Genomic DNA, 19,122 nt, shown 5'->3' on the forward strand with positions numbered 1-19,122 from the left:
TTGGCAACCATGTTGAGAACACCTAATATATAGTTATCATCAGAGATATGATGATGGTGTCAAAGCCATGGCCTCAAGCTCAATGCCAAAAAGTGCATTGTCATTCCTTTTGGTAAAAGATTCTGTACCCATGAATTTCCACATAGGCAGTAGTCTACTTAACACTGAAAGTGTGGTAAGAGACCTTGGGACACAGGTGGACAGTAATCTCTCCTTTGATAATCACACCGCCACAGTAGTCAGGAAATCCTTCTATGTGGCACACCTCATCACAAAAGGTTTCTCATCCAGGAAAAAAGAGGTCATTGTTCCCCTCTACTAATCACTCATTAGACCCATTATTGAGTACAATGCCCCTTTTGGTATGTAGCTCACAAGACATCTACAACAACTGGAAAGGCCATAGAAATACCTCACAAAGAGGATATCCGGCTCAAAGAGATGCCCTAAACAGACCGTCTCAAAAAACTCCAGCTTTACTCCGTCACATATCATCTACTCAGAGGCGATCTCTGCCTAACATACAAAGCTATGTCAAACCCAGAGCTGTTGGACATGCTCCACTTAAAGAAATCACAATCCCTCTGAGCTACACGCTCTAGGGACCTAAACCTTGTCACCACAATAAACAGAACCTGCTAGAGGGATAGATTCCTATCCCAGAGACTTCCCATACTCTGGAACAAACTACCTATCTATATAAACAAAGCTCTCCATTAGCACTCTTCAAGAAATATCTTGATGACTGGATGGGAAATAGGAAATTCACAATGGGGATCACTTCTGTGTCACAGGCAAATCATTTTCTTGGGTGGCAAAAGCCAGGGTGCATTTTTGGCTAGGCGTATATAGGCCCTAGGGTCAATAGCCTAGTACCTACCTATGAACCTATGAACCTATGATCATAATTAGTGTAGTGCATGTAAATAGTACAAATTGGTGAAAAGATAGAAAATAAAAGTGATGTTTGGTGCCGGCTTTGGTAGCTGGTAAAACAATGTGAAAGTGGTTTACTTCCTTATGTATTCCCTGTCTAAGGGAAGTAGTTGTAACCAGCAGAGAGAAAGCAGAACCAGGAGTTGAAACAATGCTGTGTCATGCCCTTCTGTTGCTATTTACTGATCATCAGTGTCTGCCTTTAGTGCAGAGCAGATATTAACAATGCTTAGGAGGTGCTTAGCAAAAATTAAGCATCCCTCTAAGAGTTGTAGCAGTTGGGGCTTGCACTATAGCAGTGCTGAACAAGGATGGACTTAAGCCTTATTTGAGCACAATCATAGCATTCCATGCAGTATAATTTTTTTTAAATACATCAGAAAACTAAAAAAATTGTGAATGTAACATATCAATAAATAATGAAATTATCACCCATTTGAAACATGTGCTTGCTGCATTCCAGACACAAATATATATGTGGTAACTACAGACACAAATAAAATTAAAAAACTCAAGTTCCATGGGACAAGGAAGCATATCTGATAAATCCCTACATAGACTCAAGGATAATCAAACTAGAAATCATATCACTGACACAAGGTTGCAACCTGTAGTGGTATCAATTTACAAAGAACGTAATTTGTATCAGACACCCAATAATTTCTGAATTATTAGCTTGGCCACTATTGTCTGCAGAATCACAGAGAGGTACATTATGGCAATCATTATTCAGCATGGCACAGTGGACCTACTCATGTTAGCTACAGAACAGTGTAGATTTTCTAAAAAGTAATCATGCCTTTTTAATCTTTTGGCATTGTTTAAAGAGCAAAACCATCACTTGGCTAGAAACTTACAGTTCATACTGCTTATCTTAACATTTTGAATGTATTTAGATTTATTGATTAATAGACTGTTACTAGCAATAGACTGGGGGGGGGGCTGTCTAAGCCTAGTTAACTTTTCCTGAAAGACTAATAATGCCTTATATCCAAATAAGACATTGAGTGCCAGGCATTTATAAGCTACCTCTGTTCAAAAGGGACATAGGTGCCAGGTGGGTGTACATTTCCCATTCCCTATCCACTGGTCTAGGTTGTGCTTAAACTGGGCAATAGATGAATTCAGCTTCACATGGATGGGAAGCCTGTGCCATAGGAGAGGCAGTCTCTGGGACAAATATCTGTCTCTCCAGTATGTTCTGCTTAAGTCATAGACACAATTCAGGTCCCTAGACCTTGTATTTCTGGTACTCTTTAACTTATGAATATGCAGGAGATTCATAAGTGTGGGGTTTGTGGATGTCTTGTAAGCCAGGTATAGATCACCCCTGAGCAATCTACAGGAGACTGAGTAGAGAGAAATGGCTTTAAGGCAGTTTGTGTGAGGTGCATTTGTACGCCTTGTATTCTTTTTGTATGGAACCCCTGAGGTTGCTTTAGTTGCTGCCTATGCCTAGTCATATACATACTAAAGGGGGCATTGTACTCTACGATTGGTCTGATGTGGGCAGAGTACAGTGAGATAATGACCTGTTTGGTCCTAGATGCCATGTTCTAAAAGGATGTTTTTGCCACTGTGGTCATGTGGTGATCAAAGGCAAGACTACTGTCTACGTGCATACACAGATCCCTGACCACTGGGCTAACTCTTAGCGGTGTATTATCAACATGGTAATCAGCCATGGTGGTTGACTTCCTAAAGGGTACAATTATTCATTTCTCAGCATTGAGTTTAAAACCATGACTTTGGCACTATGTGTTACTCAGATATACACCTTCTTAAAGAATGCTATTGGCTGCAGAGGAGTCAATCATAATCCCCAACTTCAATCATCTGCAAAATTATTCAGACATAAACCTTCAGCATTTACTTCCATTTCAGAGAAATAGATGCCAAAATGAGCAGGCCCAATACCAAGCTGTGGGGGACTCTTGTTACTGACTGGCTTTTTGGTGGAGGTGGCCTCACCTATTTTGAAATCCTGGGTTCTATAAGTGAGCCCGTTGGCTTTTCAGCAGGTCATAAAAGGGTTTATACCTAAATTAGTGATCTTGTCCATAATGCCTTAGTGTGGTATTGTATCTAAAGCCTTGACCAAGCGTGCACAGTCTTACCATTCATCCAATGCTTTGGTGACCCTCTTAAAAAAGTCCAACAGATTTAATAGGCATGACAGTTCTTTAACAAAGCTGAACTGTGATGGGTCCAGCATTTGCTGTTTACCTATGCCCTCATTTATCATGTCCATGATGATTCTTTTCATGGCCTTACATATGAGGCTGGTAAGACATATGGGCCTGTAGTTACCTAGATCAGTGGTTGGACCTCCTTTGTGGATGGGAATGACTGTAACCATCTTCCATTTCTTGGGTACAAAACCTGATTGAAGGTTCTAGTTCAAAATTATTCAAGTGTACAAGAGAGATCATGTTTCATGCTATTTGTTATTTATCATACAATGTTATTGGGGCCCATTGATGCATAGTTTTTGGCCTTAGGGACCTCTTCCCTAGTAATGGTTGGGGGGATTATGTTATTTGGCATTTAATTTAGATGATTGGGGCCAGAGTGTGTGTGTGTGTGGGGGGGGGGGGGTTGAGCTGAACCTGTCATCCAAAGGTTGGCAATGGCCTTCAGTTCAGTGTGGGTGATGCATTTACAATAAGTTCGACCAACTGTTGTTTATTTTCTCTAAGGTTATGGACATAGCTGTAGAAAGTTTTGTGGTGCTTCTTTGTCTGAGAAGCTATTTTTTCTTCATTTTTAGCCTTCAAAGTATTAATTAACCCTCTTAGCTGCCCATTTAGGTTGGATGGAGGCTTTTAGTATGTATGGCTTTTTTCCTCCTAAGCTTGGCTAAGATTTTTTCTTTTGTTGTATAAACAAATGATGCTGTGATTCCACCAGGATGGATTGTCTTTTAAGTTTGTCTTATTCTTAATATGAGTGGATACAGCTCACTCTATAGAGCTATAAATATGGCTGGACAGAATTTTTTTAAATACTATGGCACAGTGTATGCTATGATGCTTACTGGCTCTGGGGGTATTTGGAATTAAGACAAGATGTCACTTAGAAGCGACAGAGGGTAGCCTTGGAATAGTTCCTTAAGGTTTTTGGTTTTGCTGGATGCATATTTCATTTTTATTTCAAGTAATATTTCCTTATGGTCGGATCTGATGAGCAAAGATATTCCATTGGGCAAGAAACACTGCCCTCCCCATGTTCATGAGTACAAGGTCAAAGAAATGTGTACTCCTGTTAGGAGAATGGACCAACTGTTCCAGAATGTTGGTATTAAAGTTCAGGAATCACTGGGCTTGTGCATTAGAATTGGTGTAGGCTTCCCAATCTATAGTGGGGTAGTTGAGATCCCCAATGAATATCATATTGTGTTGAACTTTGAGGGACTGTAGTACATTGAGGTAGCTATTATGGTTTTCCTGGGACATGGAGGTGGATGTATAGATGGCAAGGATGTGGCAGAATACACATCTTATGCTGAGCTGCATATGTATGAGTTACAGTAGGTCATACACTTTATGTAGTCTGGATGTGAGATTGTTTTGATATAGACTGAGACTCCTCCACCTCTAGTTCCCTCCTGTGCAGTAGCTGGCCTAAAGGTATGAATGACATTATAACCTTGCACTGATGGGTTACTCTCAGCATCTTTAAACCATGTTTCTGTTGCTATACAGATATCTACACTCTCAAAGGACTTTGAGCATTGAGCAATACTACCTTTATTTAGATAGTCCTTTATAGGTTTAGCTAAGTTGCTAGGTTCATCAGATTGGCATTGCCTAAAAAAGGCACTATGGAGTGGAAAAGGTCATTGCCAATATTCTAAAGCCTAGAGGGGATAAGTGCAGACCATTCCTGGCAAAACAGCGTGGTCTCCCAACCATGTCCTTTCAGGCCATCAAATACTGTACCACCCTGGATTGAAACCAGAAGCTAAGCCATTTGTTAAAATCAACCATTTTCTGTTGGTAGTGTGGCATTGTCCTTGGAGAAGATAGTATGCTGCTCAGTGCTAGGCTCATACCTGCCGGAGACACTTAATCAGCAAGCTTGATCATGTCTCACTTCATATAGTCAAGGGAGGTATGTCTCAGGTCAATAAGACCTACATGGACTATGACAGAGTCATACTGGAACCTGTAGTTCAATAATCTGAGTGCCTGTGTGACTTGAAAGATTTTACCCCCAGAAAGGCAGTTAACCGTGACTGTCTCCTTACTCATTCTGGTGAGGGGGACATTGGTGTGCCCAACTATAGCAGCACCAATGACAAGGAAATGTGGCTGTGTGCTGATTTGACATAAGGGCTTAGCAGTAGAGGCATCAGATACAGTGTCACTGTGTGTAGCTGCTGGTGGTATTCTAATGGAGTGTTTATGTGATGGCTGAGGATGCTTTATTTGATTGTACTGTGCAGGAGGTCTTATTGTTTCAGGAAGATTACCTCTAAGTACCAAAACATAAGAAGTTTTATGTGTAGGATCTTTACTCTGTGAAGTCGGTGTGGTGCAAGTGTCACTGACCACCTCTGTAGGATTAGCTTTTGTTGTATGAGAGATCTTTGCCTCCAGTTTTAAAGTGTATTTACACCTTTCCCATACTATATCTGTTTTATTAAGAGCTAGTTGTCAGTGTACAAGAGGCAATTGCCGAAATGCCTCAAAATACCCATCTCAATTAGACTGGCCTCAGAGAGAGGCTGGAAGTGCATATCCATGGCAACTTATCTACTAGGAAGGAGTGAGGAAAACTTAAATGCAAAAACAAGTCAATAAGTCAAGGAACCTTATGAACAAACTAGATGCTCTAGTAGTAAAAAAGAAAAAACATCTGTCTAGACAGTAATGCCACAAGAGTGTAAACCACAAACCTTCCTAATGTAAAATAACTGCTTTGGAGCTCAAGTGCTTAAATCAGAACAAAAACTCTTAGAATAGCAGGTACAATAAGCCTTCATCAGCAATTCCCAGCCCAGAAGGTTGTAGGCTACCCTCTTCTCACACAAGAGTGTAGACCACACATTTTCTTAATATAAAAGAAATAGTTTTGAACCCAAGTGCTTATACCAGCACTGAGACACTTTTAGAATAACAGACACAATAAGCCTTCAATCAGCAATTCCCAGCTCAGAAAGGTATAGGCTACCCTCTCCTGCCACAGGAGTGAAAATCACAAATCTTCCTACCCTAAAATAACTGGTTTGGACCCCAAGTGCTTAAATCAGAACAAAGACATGTAGAATAAGAAGGACAATAAGCCTTCACCAGCAATTCCTAGTTCAGAAGGGTGGAGGCCACCCCCTTCTGTGACAAGAGTGTAGATTACAAACCTTACTAATATAAAATAACTGATTCGGAACCCAAGTGTATTAATTCTGGTTTAAGCACTTGGGGTTGAGGCCAGTTATTTTACATTGAGAGGGTTCGTGTTCTGCACTCTTGTGGGAGGAGAGGCTGGACTCTGTCCTTCTGAGCTGGGAATTTCTGGTTAAAGGCTTATAGTGCCTGCATGTTTGAACTGCTTCTTACTGAAATTGGTACACTTTGTTTGCTGTAGCATAGACTAGATCAAGGCCTGCTGAATCTAGCTTTGTTTGTATAACTTGAGCACTAATCCAGGCATTCTTTAAAGTATTCAGTTGTATTTATTACTGCTTGGTAGTAACTTGATTAAAGTGTAGCTATAATTTCTAAGTCTTTTGGATTAAACACTTGGGCTTCAGACCAGTTGTTTTACATTAGGAAGGTTTGTGGCCTGCACTGTGGTGGCAGGACAGGTAGCTTACATCCTTCTAAGTTGGGAACTGCTGATTGAGGGCTCAGTGTCTGTTATTCTAAAAGTGTATTAATTCTGGTTTAAGCACTTGGGCTTCATGCCAGTTATTTTACATTAAAAAGGATCACGGTCTGCACTCTTGTGGGAGGAGAGGCTGGACTCTGCCCTTCTGAGCTGGGAATTTCTGGTTAAAGGCTTATAGTGCCTGCATATTCTAACTGTTTCTTACTGAAATTGGTACACCTTGTTTTCTGTAGCATAGACTAGATCCAGGCCTGCTGAATCTAGCTTTGTTTGTATGCTTGTTGTTTGTTTATTTCCCTGAAACGCTAATTCCACCTAAAACGCGGCCTTTTAGCACTTCTGTGGATCCCTAGTGATATCTGCATTGCTTACTGTACTTATTTCCTTGTTTCACTTGAAAGAAAGTTACTGTTTGTCATTTTTGCATTTAAGTTACCTGTAACACATTGCATTTAAGTTACCTGGAACTTGCTCACTAAAGCAATTATATAACTCAGCTCTAAAAATTAAAAGCACTACACCCTCACAAACTCCCCTTGAGTACCTTGTTCCCCATTGGCCCTTTTTTCAATTATAAAGGAATTCCCAATACTATTCTAGCATGTCCAAAGGTCAGTTGTCAATCTCCTCTCTGGTCCAGCTGGTGAACCTGGGAATCTTGAGGCAATGTTACAACTGCCTCATGTACACAGACAACCCTCTCCTCCTCCCAACAAATTCCAACACATGTGAGAGATGCAACCATATAGCCAAACTGGAGGCTAAGCTCTCTCAACTCAGTACTGGCGTAACCAGTCAGGAGGAGAAGGAAACCACACTCACTACAATTCCAGTCTTGCATAGACCTACCACGACAACAAACCAAACACATAAACACACAAAAACATACTCGGAGGCTCTAAATAAAAATCTGCCTAAGCAGCAGAGACCTCCAAAGCAGACACCCAAGCAACCGCTACCCCAAAACAAAACACGTGCAACACATAGCTCACAAAGCCAGTGTGCCGAACAGTCACAGCCCTTAAGGCTAAACAACACACCTGATACACTTGTAATAGGTGACTCTATCGTCAGACACACTGACGTCCCACTCACCATGCTGAACAAAGAGAAGGTCATGGTGAGCTGTCTGTCGGGCGCAAGGATCCACCACATAACACAAGCACTCAGGTCACTCCAAGGCAAGTACAAATATGACTCAGTCCTTGTCCATGCTGGTGTGAATAACCTGAGATGTACCTCCCTGGACTACATGAAAAGAGACATAGAGGAGCTCTCTGAGCATGTAGCCCAGGCCGGTATGACCCTGACCTTGAGTAGCATCTTATCCTCACCAAGAATGATGCCACAATATGAAGAAAAGATGATCAATTTCAACAATTGGCTTAAGTACTGGTGTCATTCAAAGGGGATCCAATGCTTGTCAGCCTGGGATGACATGCTTGACAAGCCACGATGCTTCGCTAGGGATGGCTTGCACCTGTCACCCCTGGGCTTTCGGATATTGGCAAAGGCTCTTGCTACCCCCATAGTGCCTTTTTTAGGCAAGGCTCTAAAGACAAACCCACCTCCATAGGTATCACAAGGGATAAGAAACTAAGAGTAATGCTACTCAATGCCAGAAGTCTAAACCTCAAGATGCATGCACTCAAAACACTCCTTAGCATGGAGAACATCGATATCTGTGCAGTAACAGAAACCTGGTTCAAGGCCCCTGAGAGCACCCCAGCACTACCAGGTTATACCTCATACCATGCTTTTCAGCCCCAAAACTTGGACCGAACCACAAAAGGAGGGGGAGTATCAATATTCGTCAAAGATACCCACACCTCCAGGTTGGTGGCACAGCACGAAGCATCAGAGACTATCCATGTGCAACTAACAGTGGGTAAAACTGCCTTCCAGTTTATAGCCTGCTACAGACCACCCTCCCAAACACAGAAACCCCACTCAGCCTTCCTGAGAATACTGGAAAATATGAAGGTCTCTCGAAACACCATTATATTGGGTGACTTCAACTACCCAAACATAGACTGGGAGCATTACTCTAGCTCTAACACCCTAGCCCAAAGGTTCCTAGAATTTATAAACTCAAATGCTATGGAACAACTTGTTACCACTCCCACAAGAGGGAAAAACATACTGGACCTGATCATCACCAACATGGGGACACTATGCTCCAGACCAGTAGTGTATCCCTCACTGGTAAGATCAGACCATAAACTAATCTCACTGGATATTCACATCCCGACCCCACCCCCTGCCCAGAAAACCACAGTGAAAAACTTCTCTAAAGCAAATTTCACACGCCTCAAAACCGAGGCGGAATCCTTCAAAGCCTCTGGGCCTGTGGAAAATACGGCCCAGACTGCAGAATCCTTTATAAACACATTCTATGAACACCTTCAGGAATGCATGGATCATGCAATCCCAAATAAAACCAAGACCCAATCCTCCAAAGGCAGATGTCCTGTCTGGTGGACCCCAGCCATAAACCAACTATACAATAGAAGGAGGAAGCTACTACATGATAGAGTAAAATCCCAAAAAGGGAAGGCATCTCTGATCAGTATTAGCAAAAAACTACGGGCACTCATAAAATCGTCTAAGGCCAGCTTTGAGAGAAAAATTGCACATGACACTAAGGGTAATCACTAGGCTTTCTTTAGTTATGTTAGGAACCTGGGTGGGAATTCCCAGATATGCTCAGAATTAGTCCAAAATGACAAAAAATACTCCAAGCCCACAGGCATTGCCAACATCCTAGCTGACAGGTTCAGTGCAAACTCCCCCCCTCTCCCCACCAAAAGGGCAAATATCTATCCCAACAGAGTGCTGCCCCCCTGACATCTCAGATGCTCAGGTAAGAGTCGCCCTCTCCAAAGCAGAAAACACAGCATCAATGGGACCAGATGGTGTCCCGGGCTGCGTCCTACATGAACTCCAAGAAGAACTAAACCCAAACATAAAACTACTGTTCAATCTTAGCCTTACTACAGGATATGTACCCAAAGAGTGGTGTACAGCAACAGTGGTCCCTCTCCACAAAGGTGGTGCCTCAACGGATCCTGGAAACTATCGCCCCATAAGCCTGACTAGCTTGGTCTGCAAAGCTATGGAAAGGATCATCATGAACTTCATAAATAAAGATATTGGGGACCTACAGACACTGGATCCTACCCAGTTTGGCTTTGTTAAGGGCAGATCCTGACTCTTAAACCTGGTCGATTTCTTTGAAACAGTCACCAAGGCCATTGACAAGGGGAAGGTGGTCCACACAGCCTTCCTGGACCTCGCAAAAGCCTTTGATACAATACCCCACTCTGGCATTATAGATAAGCTCACCAGCTTAAATATAAACCCCTATGTCACTAGATGGGTTGCAAACTGGCTCAAGGACAGAACCCACATGGTTAGAATTGCTGGAGCCATGTCAAACTCCAAACCAGTTACAAGTGGCATCCCACAAAGCTCAGTCCTGGGACCTCTCTTGTTCGGTATATATTTCTCGGTGGTACAGGCCAACACGGAAGGACTGTGGCTGACCAAGTTCGCAGATGACTGCAAACTGGGTGCCATAATCAACTCTCCAGCCGACACAAGCATCCTCCAAAAGGGCCTCATAGAAACAGACAACTGGTGCCAGAGCCATGGCCTCAAGCTAAACGCCAAAAAGTGTGTAGTCATCCCCTTTGGCAAAAACAAAGTGCCCACAAATTACCACATAGGTGGTAATCCATTAAGTACAGAAGAAGTCATTAGGGACCTGGGGACCCAAGTTGATAGCAATCTCTCATTTGACAACCACGTGGCCAAAGTGGTTAGAAAAACATTCTATATAGCCCACCTAATCATGAAGGGATTCACATCTAGATCAGGGGAGGTCATTGTGCCTCTTTACTCATCCCTCATCAGGCCCATAATTGAGTACAATGCCCCTTTTGGGATGTACCTTACCAGACACCTGCAGCAACTGGAAAGACCCCAAAAGTACCTCACCAAGAGGATCAAAGGGCTCAAACAGATGCCATATGCTGCCCGGTTAAAGAAACTCCAGCTCTACTCAGTGGCATACCGCCTGCTCAGAGGCGATCTGTGCCTGACGTATAAAGCCATGTCTAACCCAGAATTAATGGACATGCTGCACCTCAGAAAATCCAAATCCCATCGAGCTACATGCTTGAGAGACTTGAACCTTAGCACTGAAATAAATAGGACATGCTGGAGGGACAGATTCATAACCCAGAGGCTCCCTTCACTCTGGAATAAAATCCCAGTCCAGGTTAGGCAGAGTCCCACATTTACTCTCTTCAAGAGGAATCTTGATGAGTGGATGGGAGATCATAGGTTTACCCCGGCTATCACTTCTGTGTCACTGTTAGACAGAGGCACAGTATACTAACCTCAAAAAAAGGCATAGCAAAATTAATTTAAAATGGGTGGCGAAAGCCAAGCACACTCTGGCTAGGCTTATAAATGCCCTAAGGCAGATAGCCTAGTATGAACCTATGAACCTATGAACCTAAGTGCTTAATCCAGAACTAAGACACTTTTAGAATAACAGATACAATAAACCTTCAACCAGAAATTTCCAGCAGTTTTATTACATTTAAGTTCCTCATCATATGAGGGTCTTTGTGTCTGCTTTGCAATGTATGTGATGGATGCAGTGTGTATACTGCTGACATCCTGATTGATATTAGGAGTACTTTTATGTGGGAGCTTTGCCTTCAGTGACATTATATATATATCTACATCTCTCACATATGTTATAAGTTTGTTTAATGATTAGCTGGATATCAAAAAACATGAACAATTTCTTCATTGTCTCAGAATGTCCATATCTACCAAACTGGTAATGAAGATTATAGGAAAGTTCTTATCCATGACAACAGATCCTTTTTTATTGATTAGACAGTTATGGAGAAAATATAAAGTACTACTAGCAGTGTCTAGTTTGCAACTCTGGGGGATGTGCTTCTCACTGCAAACTAGTTGCTCTGTGGGCAACTAGGCACTGATAAATAATCAAGGTTCCACGTAGCTCACCCAGGAACAATAAATACACTAAAACACAGCCCGCTAGTCAGCACAATAAAGGTGTATCCTCCAAAAAATTACACACCAAGATGCAAAAGTGTGTATTTATTAAATCAATGCCAACGACATAAACTAAAAAACACATGTAATAGGATTTAATGTGCTTTCGTCTCTACCCACGAGACTTTTTGTGCCCAATGTCCATTTGTAGCCGGGGAAAAAGAACTTTTGATCCCGAGCATTGGTTTTAGACTAAATAGTATGGGGTACTACAGTTGTTATACAAAAGGGGTAGTATACCTTGCATATTGTACGACCTGTTGGGCTTATTATGTGGGGGAAATGGAGAGGCATCTGAGAACATGAATATACGAACATATGAGGGACATCAGTAGAAAAAATGAAATAATGCGTTGTTTAGACACACATTAAATTGTAAAAATACTAATATAAAATTTTGGGTAATAGAAGAGATGAAACATGGTGAGAGGGGCGGGGATTGGGAAACATTCCTAGAATATAGAGAACTTATTTGGCAGATTAGACTGGATGCATGCTCCTTTATGGGCATGAATGACCATATTTACATCAAACCTGCACTGAAATTACTGGCATTAAATCCCAAATAAATTTATAGGCCTTTTATACACTATAAGATCTTTGTAGGTTTACAATATATTTTTATTTATATTTAATTAATTTGATATATTATATTCACAATATTTATACTACACTACACTGTACAATATTATTTATATATTTATTAATAGTATACTTTTGACATGATCTGAATGTAATTTTCTATTTATCCTATATATATATATATATATATATATATATATATATTCATATATACTATTATATATATATAGTTCAGCTGGGGGTGACATTTGTTACACAACATAATAATCTTGTTTTCAATTTTATTCCTGGACACTTTTTTGTTACATTTTATAATATTTTACAATTTTTGCTTATATGTATATGTCTATGTATTTTTTATGATGACATTTTTATATTTACTATATATATATATATATATATATATATATATATATATATATATATATATATATATATATATATATATATATATATATACATATACATATACATACATTTTATATTTTCTATTTAACACATATTTGTTTTGTATTATATATTCATATATGCAATTATTTTTTATACACACACCTATATATTTCTTTTTTGATTCTAACTTGTATATGTGGTGTTATTGTGCGGAATGACAAAGCTTGCTAGTACTGAATATTACAATTACATTTGTACCAGCAGTGAGTAATTCATTTTTGTATATTCCCCAAAATGGCATTTATAGTGCAATGGTTTAGGTTTTAGTTGTTGCATTTTAAATGCATTTAAGTTTATTAACATAGTTGAGTTTGTTGTCAAATTTGTTAAATTTAGTTCATAGTTATTATGAGCAGAAACAAACTATGTTATGTTGAGAGTGGGATCAACAGTTTGTTTTTTACTAATTCATTTGATCTACTTGGCTATTCTAATTTGTTGCCATGGTTTTTAATAGGTTTTCATTTGCCATTGAAATAGTATTTATATGCCTTAATTACAGGTCTTTATTGATTCTGATGAAGTCTTGTGGCTAAAGACAAAAGCGTGTTAAATCCTATTACATGTGTTTTTTAGTTTATGTCATTGGCATTGATTTAATAAATACACACTTTTGCATCTTGGTGTGTAATTTTTTGGAGGATACACCTTTATTGTGCTGACTACCGGGCTGTGTTTTAGTGTATTTATTAAAATATCAAGGTTGCTTTTACAGGAAAAATGCTAACTCAAGATGCTTGCACCAAAACAGGGCACTGACAAATAGTTGAGGGTAAACTGCTAAAGTAGTCTATGATGATTTATGGATGAAGTATTTAGTCAGATACCCTGAAGTTCGGTAAGAAGGTTGTTAATCAAGCATTGCTTAGTGAAAAAAAAGAAATAACTTTGTCAAAAATGATGAAAAGAGGATTCACCTGATTGTCTAGTACATGGCTACTACTAGTGCTGGAATTCAATGATCCTTTGCTTCTTCTCTCATGAGAAGCAAAACAATAGCACCAATCCTAAGATAAGAAGCAGGCCACAATCTCTTTGGTGATCAACAGTCTAGCCCCAAATGGTGCAGGAATCTGGAGGCTTGTTGTTACCTTTTCCTGACAGACACCTTGAGTAGCAACCACATCAATCAGGAAAGTCCCAATCAAATACTCACTGCTCAATCAGATGCAGTCAGGAATCAATGCCCCCTGCTCCTTCTCAGACCAGGAATAAAATATAAACACAAATTCCAAGCTGGCACCTATGAAACAGTTATGAGGTTTTCTGGTGATCAGCAGTCTCCATGAAATAATGTCTCTATGCTTTTTATCACACCAAGAGCAAAACAGAATTACTAATCCAAACTACTGAGAGGCAGAATGTGAGCTCTCCAGTAATTGGTGGGCTTCAACTAGATGTTGCAGATTCTACAGGTAAGATGAAAAAATGGGTTAATACCTATAGAGTTGTGGTGTGCACTAAGCAATTAGACATGAAAGAGGGAATAACTGAGTCTTTAGCGATATAAGAGGACAGCCATTAATTTTAAAAGAGCAAGGTAGATTCACATGAGGTGGGCATTTAGTATTCTGTCTCCATGGAATACAGTGCAAAGGCCAATAAATTTAAATAGCTGAAGGGGGACTGTCTTCACAAAATGATAATTCTGTGCTTACTAACAATAGCCAAAGAAAAAAGGAGAGAGAGAAGAAATCTGTGATCAAATTAACATAAGGGGCAGGCAATTACAGAAACAGTTGACTTTAATTTGTGCGTGACTCACAAGAGGCACTGATCTTGTTTCTTTCCTAGTTTAAATATGAAATTGAAAGGAGAATACAATTAAAACACAGTGAAAAGAAATTGTACAATAATATACAAAACTGAAGAAGACAATGGTCAGGATTCACGATGGCTTGCACGGAGTCTAAGAGTCGTGTAAGACTCCATGCAGCCATAGCGATCCAGGAACAGCCCGAAATACCATGTAAGAGACCAGCTAAAACGTCTCTTACATAGGCAGGGCGTGGATATGCTAATTACCTCACTTGCAGCAAAAAGGCATGCAAATGAGGTAGATTAGCGATCCACGAAGCTGAAACCAGCCAGTGTAAGAGTCGTGTTAGGTGCAGAAATGTACTCAGTTGACAACTGAGTACGTTTCTGCAAATAACACAATGGAGCCATGTCAGCTCCAAATAAAGTGTGCAATAGTGTCAGGCAGCATGCCAAAAGCCAAATATGTGGCCATTGGCATGGTAACCCGATGCAAACATGAAAAAAAATAAAAAAAATTTTGGCGATGTTTAAACGCAGCGCAGCCCCGCGCAAACAGGCTGCACTATATAAAACATAAAAATAAAGGTTTTACACCCACAAATGTGGGTTTTATGCAATGCATGGATTTACAATGCAGGGTCTAGCAGACCGAAAACACCATTTAGTTGTTGCTAAGGGGGGGGGGGCTGAGTGTAAGACACGTAACTAAGCATTAGTAGGCAATCCTATGTAAATGAGTGGTAGGATAGTGAATCTCACTGTCACATAGCAAATGAGCACATTCTGTGTAGTGAAAGAATTAGATAAGGGGGAGTAACAGAGTAGGAGATAGATGACATCACAGGGGGGAATGTCAGAAAGAAAGCAAGCTCATTGGAGCAAAGTGGTATGTGAAAGATGTCAGTCACACAGCATAGAAAGAGGAGTGTCAACAGATAAGCATGGGAAAGTCAAGAAATGGAAGGTGTACACTGTGGCTAACACCAAATTTTCTTGCTGTGCGTGCATACACTCGTGTGCATGCTGGGAGGCGCGAGTAAGACAGAGTGCGCGCGTGTAAGTGTGAGTCGCGCGTGTAAGGCAGAGTAAGCATGTAGGAGCCTGTTTAAAGATCTGTAAACCTGTTTGGGCTGGTGTGCAAGTGTTTTAACCTGAATAAGCAGATTCTAGTCTGTGTAAGCATGTGTGCGCCCGTGGTAGCCACTGTGAGCATGTTTACGTTGGTATGCGTGCTGCTCCCCCCTGAGGAAACAGAGAGGAAAAAGGAAGCAGAAGAAATAGTAGGAAGCTAGTAGGGAATACTGGTAGAGCTAGCAGGTGAAAACAATTAGAAGCAGGCAATTACACAGGCAGAATACTAGCCCAGCCTAGCACATAAAACACTGCAAACAGCAGTGCAGTATGTTTCTCTCAAGAGACACTGCAAGACAGTAGTAAGCTATTAGAAGTGAAAATTGAAAAAGCTGCACTCAGACCAAACATGCTAGGGGCTGCCATAGCTGTTATAAGGAGACATAGGAGACTTGCTGAGGGTGGAGACAATGCAAATGCTGCCAGACAACCCACAGTGAGGAGACGGAGAAGAGTGTACAGGCCAAGGGTCACCTACCAGGGGTTACATGAGCTGGAGATAGTGGAGCACTATAAAGTGGACAGAGACCTCCTGCAGCAAATTGTTGAGCTGTGCAGGCCACGCCTCACACACAGAACCAACAGAGGGGAACCCATCCCAGTGGAAACCAAGGTATGTGTTGGCCTAAGAATACTAGCAACAGGTACTTTCCACAGACCAACTCGTGATATGATGGGGATCTCACAGGCATCAGCATCCATGGTACTGCACCAGTTCCTGGATGCCATGTCGGCACATGTCGGAGATCATGTATATTTCCCCAATTCCCATGAGGCATTGGCCAGCAATATGCAACTCTTCCAGCAAATAGCAGAATACCCTGAGGTAGTGGGTGCAATAGACTGCATGCATATACGCATCAAGGCACCAGCTGGTGAGTGGGGTAGGGCCTACATTAACTGCAAGGGCTTCCCCTCCATCAACTGCCAGGTAATGTGTGATGCCCAGGGCATAATAATGAATGTGTGTGCTGGCTGCCCTGGAAGCTACCATGATTCCCATATCTGGCATCTGATGCAGCTGTACCAGACATTTGCCAATTGGGACATCCCACATGGTCACTTAGTGGGGGATGCTGGATATGCACTGAAGCCGTGGCTGATGACACCCATCAGAAATGCACACACACCTGAACAAGAAATCCATAATGAGGAACACGCACAAACACGAAATGTAATAGAGCGTGTGTTTGGGCTGCTCAAGTCATGGTTCCGGTGCCTGGCCACATCTGGTGGAGCCTTGCAGTACTCACCAACTACATGTACCCAAATTGTCATAGTATGTGCTATGCTACATAATATGATTCTGCGAAAACAGCTGCAGCAGGACCACCATAGGGGCGGGACAAACAGCCCCCACCATTGTCAAGGCCATCATAGGCAGAGCGTGACTCGGAGGAGGAACAGCCTGAGCCTGCCCCAGTAGGCAGAAGGTGGTGTGCCCAGTATGCCCTGGCCTTGGCAAAGAGGCAACGCATAGCACATACACTGGCTCAGTAGGAACCCTGAGAATGATACCCCTCTCTGACTCACTCATATAGTAAAAGTGATGCCTAACATGACACAACCTGCTTTCAAACATGTACAGGGAGTGTAGCATGTGCATCCAACATAGGCAGCCCTGCAGCACCACCTGAGGCATGATTGCCATGTGTTAAGCAATGTAACACCATCTAGCATATGCAAACATGATGACCCTGCCTAACATCTTACCCTCAGCAAGCATGATGCCACACTATGAAGACAACAAGATCAAGTACAATAATTGGCTGAAGTATTGCTGTTAGTCAAAGGGGAACAAATGGCTGACAGCCTGGGATGACATGCCGAGCAAGACATGATGCTCCACCTGCTAGGGATGGCACCAACCCAGCACACCTGTCTGTGTGGATACTGGCAAATGCTGTTGTCACCCCCACTGTGCCTTGAATAGGTAAGGCTAGAAACACAAACCCACCACCATAGGTAGCACAAGGGATAAAAACTTGGACGTAATACTACCCAATGCCAGAAGTCTAAACTGCAAGATGCATGCAGACCAAACCCACCTCAGCATGGAGAATGGTAATATCTGTTCTGTAACAGAAACCTGGGTCAAGGCTCAGAAGAGCAGCCTAATACTAACAGGTTATGCCTAATACCATGCTTTACAGCCCCAAAGCATGGAACAAACAACAATAGGAGTGTGGCTATCAATAATTGTCAAGAATAACCACACCCCCAGGTTGGTACCACAGCAAGAAGCAGCATGGACTATCCACGGGCAAGTAACAGTGGCTCAAACTGCGTCCCAGTTTGCAGCCTGCTACAGACCACCCTCCTAAACCCAGGAACCCCAGTCAGCCTTCCTGAAGACACTGCAGAGTATGAATGTCTCACCAAATACCACACAAGGCACACACAAATTATGACATAGGTGGTAATCCATTATGTACGGAAGAAGTAATCAGGGACCTAGGGACAGAAGTGGACAGTAACCCATCATGTGACACTCACATTACCAAGGTGGCCAGGAAGACCTGCTATATTGCCCACCTTAACATGAAAAGATGCACATGTAGATCAAGAGAGGTCACTGTGCCACCATAATCTTCTCTTATCTGGCCCATACTTGAGAACAATGCCCCATTTTGGATGTACCTTACCTGACACCTGCAGCAGTTAGAAAGACCCCAAACGTACCTCACTAAGAGGATAAAGGGTCCAAACATTTGTCATCTGCTGCCTGGCTGAAGAAACCCCAGCCCAATTCACATGCATACTGCCCAGTCAGAGGCGATGTATGCCTGATGTACAAGGCCATGTCCAATCCAGAATGAATGGACATGCTCCATTGCAGAAACTCCAAATCCAGCAGAGACACCACAGTGAGATATCTGAACCTCAACACATAGATAAATAGGATGTGCTGGAGGGACAGATTCATAACCCAGAGGCTCCTTACACTCTGGAACAGAATCCCAGTCCATGATAGGCTGAGCTCCACACTCATACTCAGCAAGAGAAATACGGTCAAGTGCATGGGAGATAGTAGGTGTACACTGGGAGCCATCTCTGTGTCACATCTAGTAAAGTAAACACTAAATGGGCATAATATGCACATTGCAAGGTGTGTCAAAAGCCACACACAGTCTGTATAGGCTCAAACATGGCCAGGGCAGATAGCCTAGTATGAACCTATGAACTTATGACGATACAAATTGTGCAGGACACAAAGGATAATCACACAGGTGTCCTAACTGATGGTAGGAACCATGGTGATAATCCACAGATATGCTCTGCATTACTCAAATATCACAAACAATACACCAAACCCACACACATTGCCAACAT

Source organism: Protopterus annectens, chromosome 3.part1 (genome assembly GCF_019279795.1).
Source record: "Protopterus annectens isolate FY-2018-M chromosome 3.part1, PAN1.0, whole genome shotgun sequence".
NCBI classification, from domain to species: Eukaryota; Metazoa; Chordata; order Ceratodontiformes; family Protopteridae; genus Protopterus; species Protopterus annectens.